The sequence below is a fragment of the Hirundo rustica genome, chromosome 5, assembly GCF_015227805.2.
Source record: "Hirundo rustica isolate bHirRus1 chromosome 5, bHirRus1.pri.v3, whole genome shotgun sequence".
Lineage (NCBI taxonomy): Eukaryota > Metazoa > Chordata > Aves > Passeriformes > Hirundinidae > Hirundo > Hirundo rustica.
This window is the reverse complement of record NC_053454.1, coordinates 10822334-10835089: the sequence shown is the minus strand read 5'-3', so window position 1 is coordinate 10835089 and position 12756 is coordinate 10822334. Positions and strand designations below refer to the sequence as shown.

The 12756-nt window shown below is 38.1% G+C and overlaps 1 protein-coding gene across 5 annotated transcripts in view; it reads left to right on the top strand.

Moving 5' to 3' along the window:
• SORCS2 (sortilin related VPS10 domain containing receptor 2) overlaps positions 1–12756 on the top strand; it is a 546714-nt gene that overhangs the window by 155437 nt on the left and 378521 nt on the right. The gene's annotated exons all lie outside the window — the stretch shown is intronic.

Below are 12756 nucleotides of genomic sequence, written 5' to 3'. Positions count from 1 at the left end.
TACTGGTGCAGATAATTTGTGTAAATTTGAAGACTTACTCTTTGCAAAATTAGTTAATTTTCCAGAATGAAACTACACCAATTATCAGGGCATTGTCTTAAGGAAATAAATTTGACTTAAAGGATGAATGGAGGAAGGCTTCCTTTTCATGGTGCTGTGTACTATTGCAAAGTTGTCCTAAGGGGAGAACTCTTGCTTTAACATATCTGGAATTATCCTGTTGGAAACAGGCTATTGTTCACCTTCTTCCTAGTGTAACCTACAGTGTCTTGTAGTTACCAGATGTTACAACAGTAAAATAAATCATATTATTTAAGATTATTTTAAAATATAATCTATAAGTATCCTGAATGACTTTTTAAAGGTTTTATTTTCAAACCATCAACATTTTCTTTTTCAAGTGAAATGATTTGGTTCAGAAAAAGAAATGCATCTTTAACGAGATATAGGGTTTTTTATATATTCATGTAAGATCTAAGGAAACTTATTCTGATACATCACAGTGGGCTGTATAAGTGATCACATTCATGTAACAGGAGTTATTCATATAACACTGAATCTGTAGAGAATGAAAAAAATAAGAATCGGACCAGACAATTCTGATTTTGTGTGGAGAATTTTATCCTAACTGAAAGTCTTATCTTTCACACTGACACATTCTTGAAAGCAGAATTTCATTGGTCATGTGCAGACAGTCATCCTTGTGGCATGAGAATTAGATGCCGAAATGAAGTGTTTGGTTTTGTCGGGTTGTTTTGTTTTGTTTTTTTAAAATACAGGCCCATGACACCACTGATATTTACAGAAACAGTATCGCAGCTTATCCAATTATGTTAGTACTATAAATAGATTTGAAATATTGGGGGCTTCCAAGGTACTACACGTACCTATGAGATCATCATAAAAATTCTTGTGTTGTACAAAGCAAATCTTACTCTAACATCAATAGAATGGAAATATTCTTTATTACAATAAAGTTCAGTCACTTTCAAAGAATTGGCTCTTAACAGGAGAAACATCAGAATTTAAAAATAAAATACTAAAACCTCCACTTTTTGCAAAGCATTTTTTCTTTAATTCTAAATTGCATCTGGTCAATGATATTCTCTATCCCGTTGTATGAATGGAATAAAAGTTGGGTTGGAACAAATTGCTTCTTTTTAGGTCAGCAACACAGTTGTCCTTTAGAAAATGAGTGTTAGAAAGTTGGGGCCTAATTTGATGAATACTCGGTATGTGCCCAGGTACGTTGCTGAATCATGGTTCCTGTGCTGGAAGTACAGGCTTGGCTCCTCCTAATTGAGTCTCCTTTGGGCTGTCTCAGAGTGTTGGCTGGCAGGGATTTGGATTCTGGGAATCCTGCACACTTAGAGCTTTTTTAGTTGAGGGAACGTCTTGTGCAGTAGGGAGCTATGTGAACTTGTCCCTTCTGTGGGACAACTAATATATTAATTTCCTCTTGTTAAATAGAACTTTGTGTTTCTGTGCTTCCTAAGGTCATGATTTCTGTCCCTTTTCAGCACCCTGCACAGGGTGGTGGGGAAGGGTCATTTTAAGTTTATGATGAGTATTTGAGAAAGTCACCATTCAGGCTTGGAAATTGTTGCTCACACAACTGAACAAGTCCACACTTGTTGCACTCAGTTGTGGCCACTTGCTGCAGCTGCACTGCTCTTATTTTTTTCCTTAAGCTATGGGTCTTTTTGCTCTGAAAGGTTCTGAGTTCTTTTCTGCATGTTTGTGTGCAGTTTAACAATGAAAAGTACTTTTGCAGTGGCTTTTAAAATTTTATTTTATTTTATTTTTATTAGCAGCATTGATTAAGATAGCCATTCATGACAATTTGGCCGTTAGCCCCCTTTGTGGTTTTCACAATACACCATTATTTTCTTTCTTCTTCATTGTGGGCTACTAGCCCAGAATCCTTGCACTTCTGCTGCAGTAACAGGATGGGCTTAACAGAAATCTGTGGGCTTGAAAAAAAAAGTGACTCATCTCCCCTTGCTCATCTGCTCATGTACATCTTATTAAAAAGAAGTTTGTGCCATCGTTTTGTTACGAATGTCAGGTAGAGATTCAGTCTTCTCTTTGCAGTCTGTTAAATTTTTCACTGAAACAAATGTGTTCGAAGGAGTTAATGTTCCCTTAGAGGCAAGTGAGCGCTCGGGGCAGGTCCTCCTCACTCGCAGCAGCCCTGCTGCCCGTTCCGCCTGCTGCACCTCATTGCAGGAGATGTGAAAGACGTGCTTTGCAGCTACAGCCCTGGTCGCTCCGGGAAACCAGGCACCCCAGCTAAAAATAGGCTCCTCTCAGTTAGCAGCTTTGCTTGTGAATGCACAGCCATGAGAAGCTGATTTGGGTAATAAGCGATTTCCATGGACTGGGAACCAGGGCTGGCTGGGAAGAGATGGGCAGGAGAAAGAGTTGACAAAATGCAGTAGTTTTAATCCTCGGTTTGGCTATTTACAGAGTGCTTGATGTTTCACCCTTTAATTTTGCTAACCACTCTGCATTTCCCTAAGATCTCAGTCAATGTCAGAGTTTGATCCCACTGAATGCTTTACTGACGTGAGAAAAAGTGTTTGTCTTGGAGGCTGCAAAGTTTTAGCAAATCGGGAACTGTGTGAGGAAAAGAAAGAATTATTCTATCTATTTGCTGTACAAGGGGAGTTAAGGGAAGGAGACTTCGTCGAGGCTGAAATTCACCATCAGAGGAGCTTGATCTGAATTGTCTGCGTTCAGGATGTGCACTTCCAGAGTAGTGTCCTTCTTCTCCTTATTCCTGTTTGGCTTGGCTTCATCCCTCCCTCTGCAAAGCTCTCTGTAACCCCACTCCTTTTCAGTGGTGCAGCTGGACTAAACTTGCCCCGCTGCCAGGGTGATTCCTCTGCTGCGGGGTGAAGCTGTACACATCTGTGTGGTGGTGTAAATGACTCATTTTATCAGCTATGGAAGATTTTCAGATAGCTAGTTCGTGCTACAAGGAGGAAAATAAAAAAGGAGGTTGGGAAATGCAATAGATAAAGTCTTGAGTGGTCACAATTTAAATCTTAAATTGCCAGTTGCATGACTGGCTAGAAAAAGGAAATGTGAGCAGAAAAAGAAGGCAGTAAACATGATGATTAAGTGGATCTTACTCAGAGTAAATTATAGCATTCCCAAATGGAAGTCCTCTCCTTTACAGGGAAATCATTAAATGTTAAACCCACACTATTATTTGCGTTTCATTGGGTTGACTTGCATGTGCAATGCACATTGGAAATATCCATTTTAATTAGTGTTGAAAAGAAGTCTCGTGTACAGAGCACTGCCTGTTAGGTATTTTTATACTCTCTCTCTGCGAACTCATTTTATATGATGATGATTCCTTCTAATTTTTAATTAACATGTCTAAGTTAGAGTTGGGGAAAATGATCAGTATTTCATTAACTGCCTCACACTTGGAGATCTATGCAAACCTAATTGATGTGGTTGCTACAGGGTACTTTGTCAAAATGAACCATCCTGCCACTACTTTTCTCCCCTTGCTTTTCAGTTCTATGAATTTGAGTGAAAGGTATACTGCAACAGCATATAGTTTTACCTTCAAAATGAGAGTATATGATGTGGCGTTATATTTCAGGGCAATGTTTCAGCAAGAATATTTTGAAACCTTTTATAGAATGTGTATTGGAAGATCTTTTGTGTATCACTGGTATATAGTGCCCTCCCCCCTTTGCAAAGAGTGTATATAGCAGTGTTTTTGAAAATCAGTGGGAATTTGTCTTGTTCCTTCTCTGGGGAAAATTATTAGCTCAATTCTGAGCATCACAATTTAAAACATACTTGCTCATGTACAACAAATACCCCTGAATTCATGTTTAATATCACAAAATATTAAAGCTTGTTGTTGTTATTTATTGATTTATTCAGCCATATATAAAAATGAGTTATTGTACCTCAATGAAAAAAAAAATTGAGATGTATGAAGGCTGAATGGTCTAGTGGTGAAGGAGGTGTCCTTGGCTCTGGTCCCAGCTCTGTCACCAACTTGTCCAATGACTGGCACCAAATCAGAGAATCTCAGAAGGGCTAAGGTTGGAAGGAACCCCAGTGGGAACATCTGGTCCAGCCTTAACGGAGTACAACTATTGCTGTTCTAGAGAAAATATTTTTTGTGGAGGAAGAGACTGGTTTTAATCATATTCATTAGTAAGTGAGTATATTCGTACTTAGTGTTATTCAATAGGTTTAGGTTATTGTAGCTGTAGTGTTACTGTTGCCATAATGTGATAATGAAAAAGGATGGGAAAACAGCAAAGGCAAAGAAGAGCTGAAACTCAGTGATGTACTCTGTATGCTGACCATGAACTATGCCTTGAAACTGAGTTAGAAATTGTAAAGTCTGAGGAGCAATCCTGTGTCTGAACTTTCTTTATCTGAGAAAACCAATAATTTTTACTATGTTCTTATCATAGTGATAACAGCTAACTGCAACAGCAGGGAGAAAGTTGGTAAGTCATAAATTATTCAAATATTTTTTTATTAAGGCATTATTAAAACAATAGAAGAAATTGTTTTCTTCACAAAGTGGTGAAAGTGGTAATGATATTAAAATATACTTGGCTTTCTATAAAATTTTGGACTTAGGAATTTGATCATCAGATCGTTTAAAATATGATATTCACATAAGATATTAAGGCACATGAGATTAATTCAAGCCATCCATGTGAAATGGAATTGCAGAGTAATTGAGGTTGGGTGGAACATCTGTAGGTCATCTGGCCCACCTCCCTGCTCAAAGTAAAGCTCATATCAGAAGTGAGATGAAGCTGTTAAGGATCTCTCTGGTTCAGGCAATAATTTGAGGGCACCAAGGTTAGAGATTCCTCAGCTTCACTGGGTGACCTAGTACCTAACTACTCTCAGGGTGAAATTATTTTTCTTTTTATATCCCCTTGGAATTTACCCTTCAGCTTGTGGTTTTATTTCTCTTGTTCTCAGACCCTGGGAAGAGTCTGTCTCTCTCTTCTCTTTAGGTAGTGGAAGGTGCTGCCTTAGTCTTCTCTTCACTGGACAAATGGAGCCACTTTTCTGAAACGTGCTTCAGCTCTCTAATCATGGTCCTCTACTGGAGTTGCTTCAGGCTGCCAGGAGCAGCAGGATCCCAGAGATGGACACAGTATTCTAGATTGTGTATCTTGCTGTTGTAGGGAGTTACTGAATGATAGATATCATTGAGGATCCCCACTCCTACCTGGATGTGAGGGGACATAGTTTATATGCCAGACTTGTCATGAGAGGCTGAATGCAAACAGGAAGGATGAGTTACATAGATCTTTGTCTCCACATTGTGTGTTCCATTTCAGAGGGGAAAATTCAACCAAAACAGGTAGGGAAGAAGCCCAGTTTGAAAGAAGAGAGTGCTCTGTTACATTGGGGATATTAAGTACAAATTCTAAAGCTTAATTTTCCTGGAGAGGTGACAAAGAGGCAAGTTGCACAGAGATGAGTGAGAATGTCTTTTGGCACATTGCTCATTGAAACACTGGAGCCACTTTAGTGCTAAGCATGATGTAATGCAGTGAACAGTTTCCGTTTTTGACTGTTTCCAGTTCTGCAATTAGGAATGTAACCCATTGCATTATGAGAATAAAATTTATTTTTCCTGGTAGGCTTTTTATTGTTGGGTAAATATGACAGTTGAAACACATGGTGTTTCCTTAAAAGCTGTGAATTCAAATGATGGCTTAGTGCTGAAAAAGGATATTGGGTGTTTACGATCCTAGGCAGGTCTGTCAGCTACAGAAGTCAGAGCATGTTTTCCACAAGCTGGGATAGTCCATTCGGGGCAAGTGCCAGGAAAAAGGGAAAATCTCCCTTGGGGAAGCAGCGGGGATGTAATTCATGATTTTGTGAAAACTCATTAACTTAGTTTCTAAGCATTAGTTCTGAATCCAGAGCCAGTCAGTATTTCCATATTTTCAATCACCAATATGGATAGTGACAGGAATTTGCTGATAAGTTTTTAGATAGCACAAAAATTGCTAAAATAATGAAGGCTGTTGCAAGCATAATCTGAAATGGTTGATTAGATGAAAATTCAAAAATTCACTTTTATGCAGACAGATGGAGGGTTGTACATGCAAAGGTATAAGGCTTTCAAGATGCTTTGGGAATTAGCAACCTTGAAGTCAGTGTAAGGTTTTTGGGGGTAGCTTCCTCAACGAGTACATCAACTGAATTGAAAGAGAAGGTCTTTCAAAGAGAGCTCAAGAAGTCTGTTCTTGATGCTGATATTCTCCTATATATGTATTTGTGAACTGAAACTGGAAGTTGTTCTTGCCTTTTTTTTTTTTTTTTTTTTTTTTTTTTTTTTTTTTTTTTTTTTTTTTTGTCTCCAGCTGCCAATTTTTTTTTTTTGACAAATTTGCTTGCTCTTCTACAGAAAATCAGTTGAATACTGCTGGCAATTAGCCCAGGGAAGCAGAGATTAGTTAGAATAATTTTTGCTAGAGGTATAGGTGTAGGTCTACAAAGCCTAAGGCGAAACAAGAGGAGACAGATTAAAAACAGCTTTTTGGAGTCTGAGAGATTAATAATGTCTGGGCTTAGAAAGTTTTTGAATTCTCAGGGAGAACCTGGTAGGATGGTTGAAAAAAATGCCAATTATTTTTGTACGTATATGCATTCATTTAGTCCCTCCTGTGCATGGCCTGATTTTATTAGGCATACTTGCCAAGTGATCTTTCATTTTTAGGGAAAGAAGAACAAAATGTTTTAAGTTAGTTTTCCAATAGCAGCACTATGCTGGCTTATCCCAGAATCGCTGTTCCTGGAAACCTGTGGTGAGGTTCCTGTAAGCTGTTTGTGGGCTGGCCATAAAGGGTATATCAAGAACTAAGAAAATTGTCTTGGCTTTGCCTTTGGTAGCTGCTGCTGCTCAGATCTGGTATCCTCACCTCAGAAATGTCCTCAGTTCTGGAGAATATATTCTGAAGACAAGGGGTGAAGGGTAGGGAGAGGACCCAAAAAAAGTCATCAAGATGCTGAAAAGTCAACTTTATGAGGTGAATTGTAGGGAAGCCAGTCATTAATCTTATCAAAGAGAAAAAGTCAAAAAGCAATGTGATTACTGTGTGTAAGTACTTATTTGTGGAGAATGTATTTGTCAGCAGAGGTCTTTTAATCTTCTATAAAAGCACATGGCAAGATCCCGTAGATAAACATCGAAGGTAGATAAATCTACTTAAGAAATAAGTCATCATTACTTGCTTGGCTGCTTAAATAAATGTGGAACTCATTGCTAGAGGAAGAGGTAGGAGCAGTGTATTTTTTTGAAATGCAGATAGCTGCATTTTGTGCGATGTGCTTTAAGTATGTTTCTGAGTTATATGGATTTGGGTCTGGAGGTGTAGGAGAAGAGGAAAACGGACAGAGAAGACCAGGTGATCCTTTCTAGCTTTGGATTTAGCATCATACCTTCAGTTTACTTCTTTCCCCGGCGGGTTATTTAGGTTTATAACGTCTATAAATATAAAGCAACATGATAATTACCTGACACTCCAGAGTACCAGTCTACAGGAGGTGATAAAAGATCCCTTTTTCTCCTGAGCATGTTCTTGCCTCCAGTTGCAGTCAGACCTGCCCACATGCACCCCTCAACAAATTTATGTTCCTTCAGGGAGCTGAGGACAGCCACAGCTTGAGGGGAGGCAGTGCCCGAGGTCATGCACACAAAGATCTAGATCTCTGGCTTCCCACCTCTTTATAAAGAGAACCTTTTTAGGAAATGAAATTGTGTTTTATGCTTTTTGAGGGCCATTTCCACTGTTCAGAACTGTTCCTGCCTCGTTGCTTTATTGAGAGACCATCTTCTCCTTATGCCTGTGTCATGGCAATCTTGGGATTGGGAATTAACTATGGGAATTTTGTCCCTGTCTTCCCATAAGAGCAAAATACCAAATGAATCAGTTAGAATAGATCAGAATGTTTGTGACACAAAAACCTTCGGGAACAATCACCAGATCTTGCACAAAATACAAACAGTATTAGGGTAAGTTAGACTACAGGTACATCTTAGGAGCTAGAACCTACAGTTTAGAGAATATAAAAGCTAGACTATAAAATGCCTTACAAGCTCTCTGAGATGCCTAAGTACGGAAATCCTTCACTTTACAGTAAAAAGGAACCACTGCCAGAAAGCAAAAATACTTTTTTTAGTTCAGGAAAGATTTGCTTTCTCTGCCACCCTAGTAAACACTTATTTCGTAGCCTTTATCGTCTTGGATTCATTATGAATTTAGCCAGAAAACATTTGGCTTTCTGATCATTATCTGCCATTACCTCCTATGAGACTGTTACATTTCACTGTATCAAACACTATTGGAATTAAGGTTATAGATGCAGAAATATCTTTTTCCACAGCTTTGCAGCTCAATTCTAAGCATTCTGAGTAGGAAACATTTAGCTCCAGGCTGTTATTTATTTTTTTATTTCTGTCTTTTTCCTTTGGTGTTGAAAATAAAATTTTCATAATCTTTGAAACTAAAATAAACAGTCATGGTAGCTTGCCAATTCCCACCCTCACCCTCCTTTTTGCTTTTGTCCACCCTCCTACCTCTCTTCTTGCTGCAGTGGGATGGACCCTTTTCTCTGGTCTATCAGTGTGAAATAACCATGAGAGTCACAGCAGAGCTGAAAGGTAATTAATAATTAAAGATGGATCCAGAGAAATGTATCTATAATGCATTGATTTGTGGGGAGAGGAGTAAGTTGCTTTTTTCCTTTTAAGTTAAAAAAAAAAAAAAAGGAATTAGCAACTAGTCTTTGTTTTGGACACAAATCCACTTTGCAAAATTCAAATTACGCTTCTTACTATCCATAATGTTGTTTCTGGGTCTGTGGAATTGGGACTTAAGTTTGCAGGTCTCTGACTGTCTTTGTATTAGCCAATCCTGCACAGCCACAGACTGTTAATATTCTTTGCTCTGAGAAAATAAAAAAATAAAATTAAAAAAAAGGGAAAGAAGGACAACCTTTGGTTGGTTGGTACCAGGATACTAAAACCAAAACAAAAACTTGCCTGAGCTGTGATCAGAGACCCTGCATGTTTCTCTAAGCTATTTTTCTTAAGGCACTGAGAAGTAAAAATTTCTTAGGGACTGACAGATCTCCAAATAGTTTAAGTCACTGAGAAAATAGGCACTGCTGTAGTTAAGATAAAAACCAAGAAACTGAACTGAGGTGTTTGAGTATCCGTTCCCCCCTCCCTGGCTGATGCATTTCTCTGATAGCACATTTACTGCCTTTTTATTTTATTCATGGAGAACTTGCATTATTTCCGGATATTGGGTAATTCCTACTTCTTCACTGTTGTTCCTTGACCTTTATGTCCATGCACTGTATCTCTTCTTTCTTTTGTTAAAATTTTTTTTGAGCATCATCTATTGGTACCTTAGTTAATAAGCACAACTGATTAAGAGCTGTATGTGTTATGTGTCCTTCCTGAGAAATGCACTTCTGGCTGCTTGTGTTGTGATTTGGGGAAGGGATAGATAAGCTGCAGAAAATACCATTTCAGGTAAATTGCTGTCAATTTGTTGTCACAGAGATTAAAGAATGCTTTCACCTTCTCCAGACCAGGGAATATGGAGTGGACTTGATTTCTTTCCCTGCTGATATGGAATCAATGCCTCTGAAATTGCTTAGGTGTTTGTGGGTAGTGCTCTGAGCTGGATAGTTTGTGAACATAGGTCGAAAATCCCTGGATTGAACTAAAATCTCCCAGCAATGAACTTTAACATTGTAATTTCTCTCTTCACATAGCAGTAATAAGGATGCTGTATTAATTAACTAATGTGATGTGTTATCCTGGCTCATTTTAAGTCTCAGAAAGAAAGCCTGAGCCACTTTGCTCTTTCCATTGGGTTACCATTCATACAACTCACTATCAGAAGTCAAATTTTAGCTTAAATAAAATTTTATTTCCTTATTTTTAACATTCTGTTTCCTGAAGAAATGTCACTGGTCTCCTCTTTGGAAGAAGACAATTCAGTGAATTGTCATTGGCATGGAAGATAGAAGGTCTTTTGGGATTTTTTTTTTCTAAAACTTGGTCAGTTTTGACATGCTTCTGTCTTCAGGAGGTGGATGAGTAGCCTTGAGTGGATGTTTTATTCATTATAGTGTGTCTACGAAACAATCTTCTACAGCTATTTCTTGGGCTGCATTGAAAGCTTCTTTTTCCTATTATTTGCTTTTGGAAAATACAGGCCTACTGCCTTGTCTAAGATGATGATGGGCTTGGGAGAGGTTGGAAAATAATTTCTGCTGATGAAAAGATATTTCTTGTTCCAAAGTGGGGAAAATGAAGGAACTGAATGTTGTTTTAGACATATGGGTGATGCATTTTTCCTGTGGCCTCTAATCTTGTAAAATTCTTGCAAAATACAGTATTTAAAAAAATAACAACAAATGTATGTAGTTGATCAGGGATCGACGTAATAGGTCTGAGGTAATTTCCAGTAGTTACTTCGGCTTTCTTTCTGTTGTACATTGTGAGTTTGCTTCAAGAAATGTCTGTTTAGAGATACCTTTGGCAGTTCATGCTGTCTGGTGAAAAAGCTTGCATCGTTAAGTTTAGCTCTAGCTATTCTCTTTCAGTAGTCTCATGTCCATTATAGCTTGACATTTCAAGTCATAGATTTGTACCATTACATGCATTTTGTTGAAAATACAGTGTAGCTGTTTTTCCTGTGCATAGAATGTGTGAGACTTATAAATACTGGTTTCATCAAACTGGATCCTTCTCTTCATGTAAGAAATTTCAAGATCTGATTTATTTTTCCTGTATTTAGAATGGGCATAATCCAGATTCTAATTGGTTTAGACTTTGGATCAGACTGAGTAAATGCATGAGTATGGAAGGGGGAGGAGGGAGCAACAAAAACATCCATTTGCTAGACAACACTGAGCTGAAAAGCTGCCGTTGGTTTTGGGCTATAGCTTCTGAGCTCTGGTTATTACTGTCTTTCTGTCATGGCATCAGTTAAACCCCTAACTTGAGAAAAACAATTTTCAAGTATTTAAAGGTTCAGATTTTTTTCTTTGTTTTGGGATGAGTTAATTTCCATAAGAAAAAGGCTGTTGACTGGTAAACAGAGAAGACTATTCTCTAAGTTTCAGAAATAAAATACAAATAGAGACAGGCATTTACAATTCAAATATACAAAAAAACTCATTAGGAAAAATGATTGGAAAATAAATAGCAGTTCCAGAGAGATGCTCAATATAATGGAGGACAACAGTAAATGTCATGTACACTGTACAGAAGCTTTAACTGTCTGCTAGTAGAAAGTTCTGTTGTAACGAACCTTGGAATGAAGAATGTCATGATCATACCTACCATTTTGAAGAAATGAAATACAGGGTTTTTTAGTAGCTAAAAAATTTAGTCTGCTGCACCTTCTGAGATTACATATATCATTTTACAAATTTCTTCAACACTTTCCTTAGTTTGTGTTTTATTCCTTGGTGGAAAGGGAGGTAAGGGAAAAATTAATTTTTCCTATATTGAAGATGTTGCCTCTTCGGCACAATTTCTGTTACATGCCAGGACATTGGTGGTAGAGAAGCACATAACTACTGCAGACCACCTGGCTCACAGTGTGGGTGTGTTGCCATGTGTTGTGGGTAGCAATGACAGGGAAGGGTCTTTGGGACTCTGAAAACTTTTGGGAGATGTGGGAATTGGGTCTGGGAACATGGATCAGAAAAGAAGATCCTTGGGGATAGCCACATGGGATTTAGACATGTCTGTTTATCCTACTTCTCAGTTTGTTCTCACTTTATATGATGGTTTCTGCTCCGCCCAGGCCTCCCCTGCAGCTTATTTAGATAGGGATTCATCCGGGCTTTCTGAGAGGGTCAAGCTGGAAGTTTAGGTCCTCAGTATGATAAATCGCTAGGAAACAAATTACTTTCAAAGAACTGTTCAAATCTAGACAGGAGAATTGATCTCTAGGGGTGTTGCTCTCTTTTCCTATCCTGAAGTTGGGATAAACCAGGGTGATACACATTTCCATTTCTCAGCTGTAAAACAGACATTATGTTAAGGGGGTGCAAGAAGACTGAAATTGCCACAATTCTACAGAAGAGAGCCATGAGAAGGTGTATGTGTAGAGATAACTGTTCAGAAGAGTTCTAGGCATGAATTAAAAATATTTTTCTTCCACTTCTTGTGCTGCTTAACTGTGGTACTTATCCTTAAATCCATGAAGACAGAAAAGAGTGGTGCTCATAACATGAAGAAAGAAGCACTTAGCATATTTCTAAAACAATCTGTGATCATGGGGAGAGACCAACCATGAAAAACATCCGTCTTTAAGGGAGAGAACTTCACATTAAGAGTTTGTTACTGGAACTGCTTTGCAGCTCTAGCTACAGCCAATTAAATGCTGACATGCAAAACTGTCTCTAAAGAATCTGTTGAATACTTAAGTCTTTACTAGAGTAAAATAAAGAAATATAGATCTCATTTATCAGGACCTACAATCTTTTCCTGCTTGTATCTATTTGATCTGAGGGTCATTTAAAATGTATTAGAGGTTTAAGATTGGAATGCAAGGCTAATTTGAAACCTGGCTCTAAGATGACTGATTATGTTATTATACTTCATACTGGTTAAACTAAAGCATAGTGTCTGGATGACAAGAGGGATCCGAAATGATGTGGCATTGCCTGGTGAAAGAGCTGTTCCTTTTCACAGGTAATGCT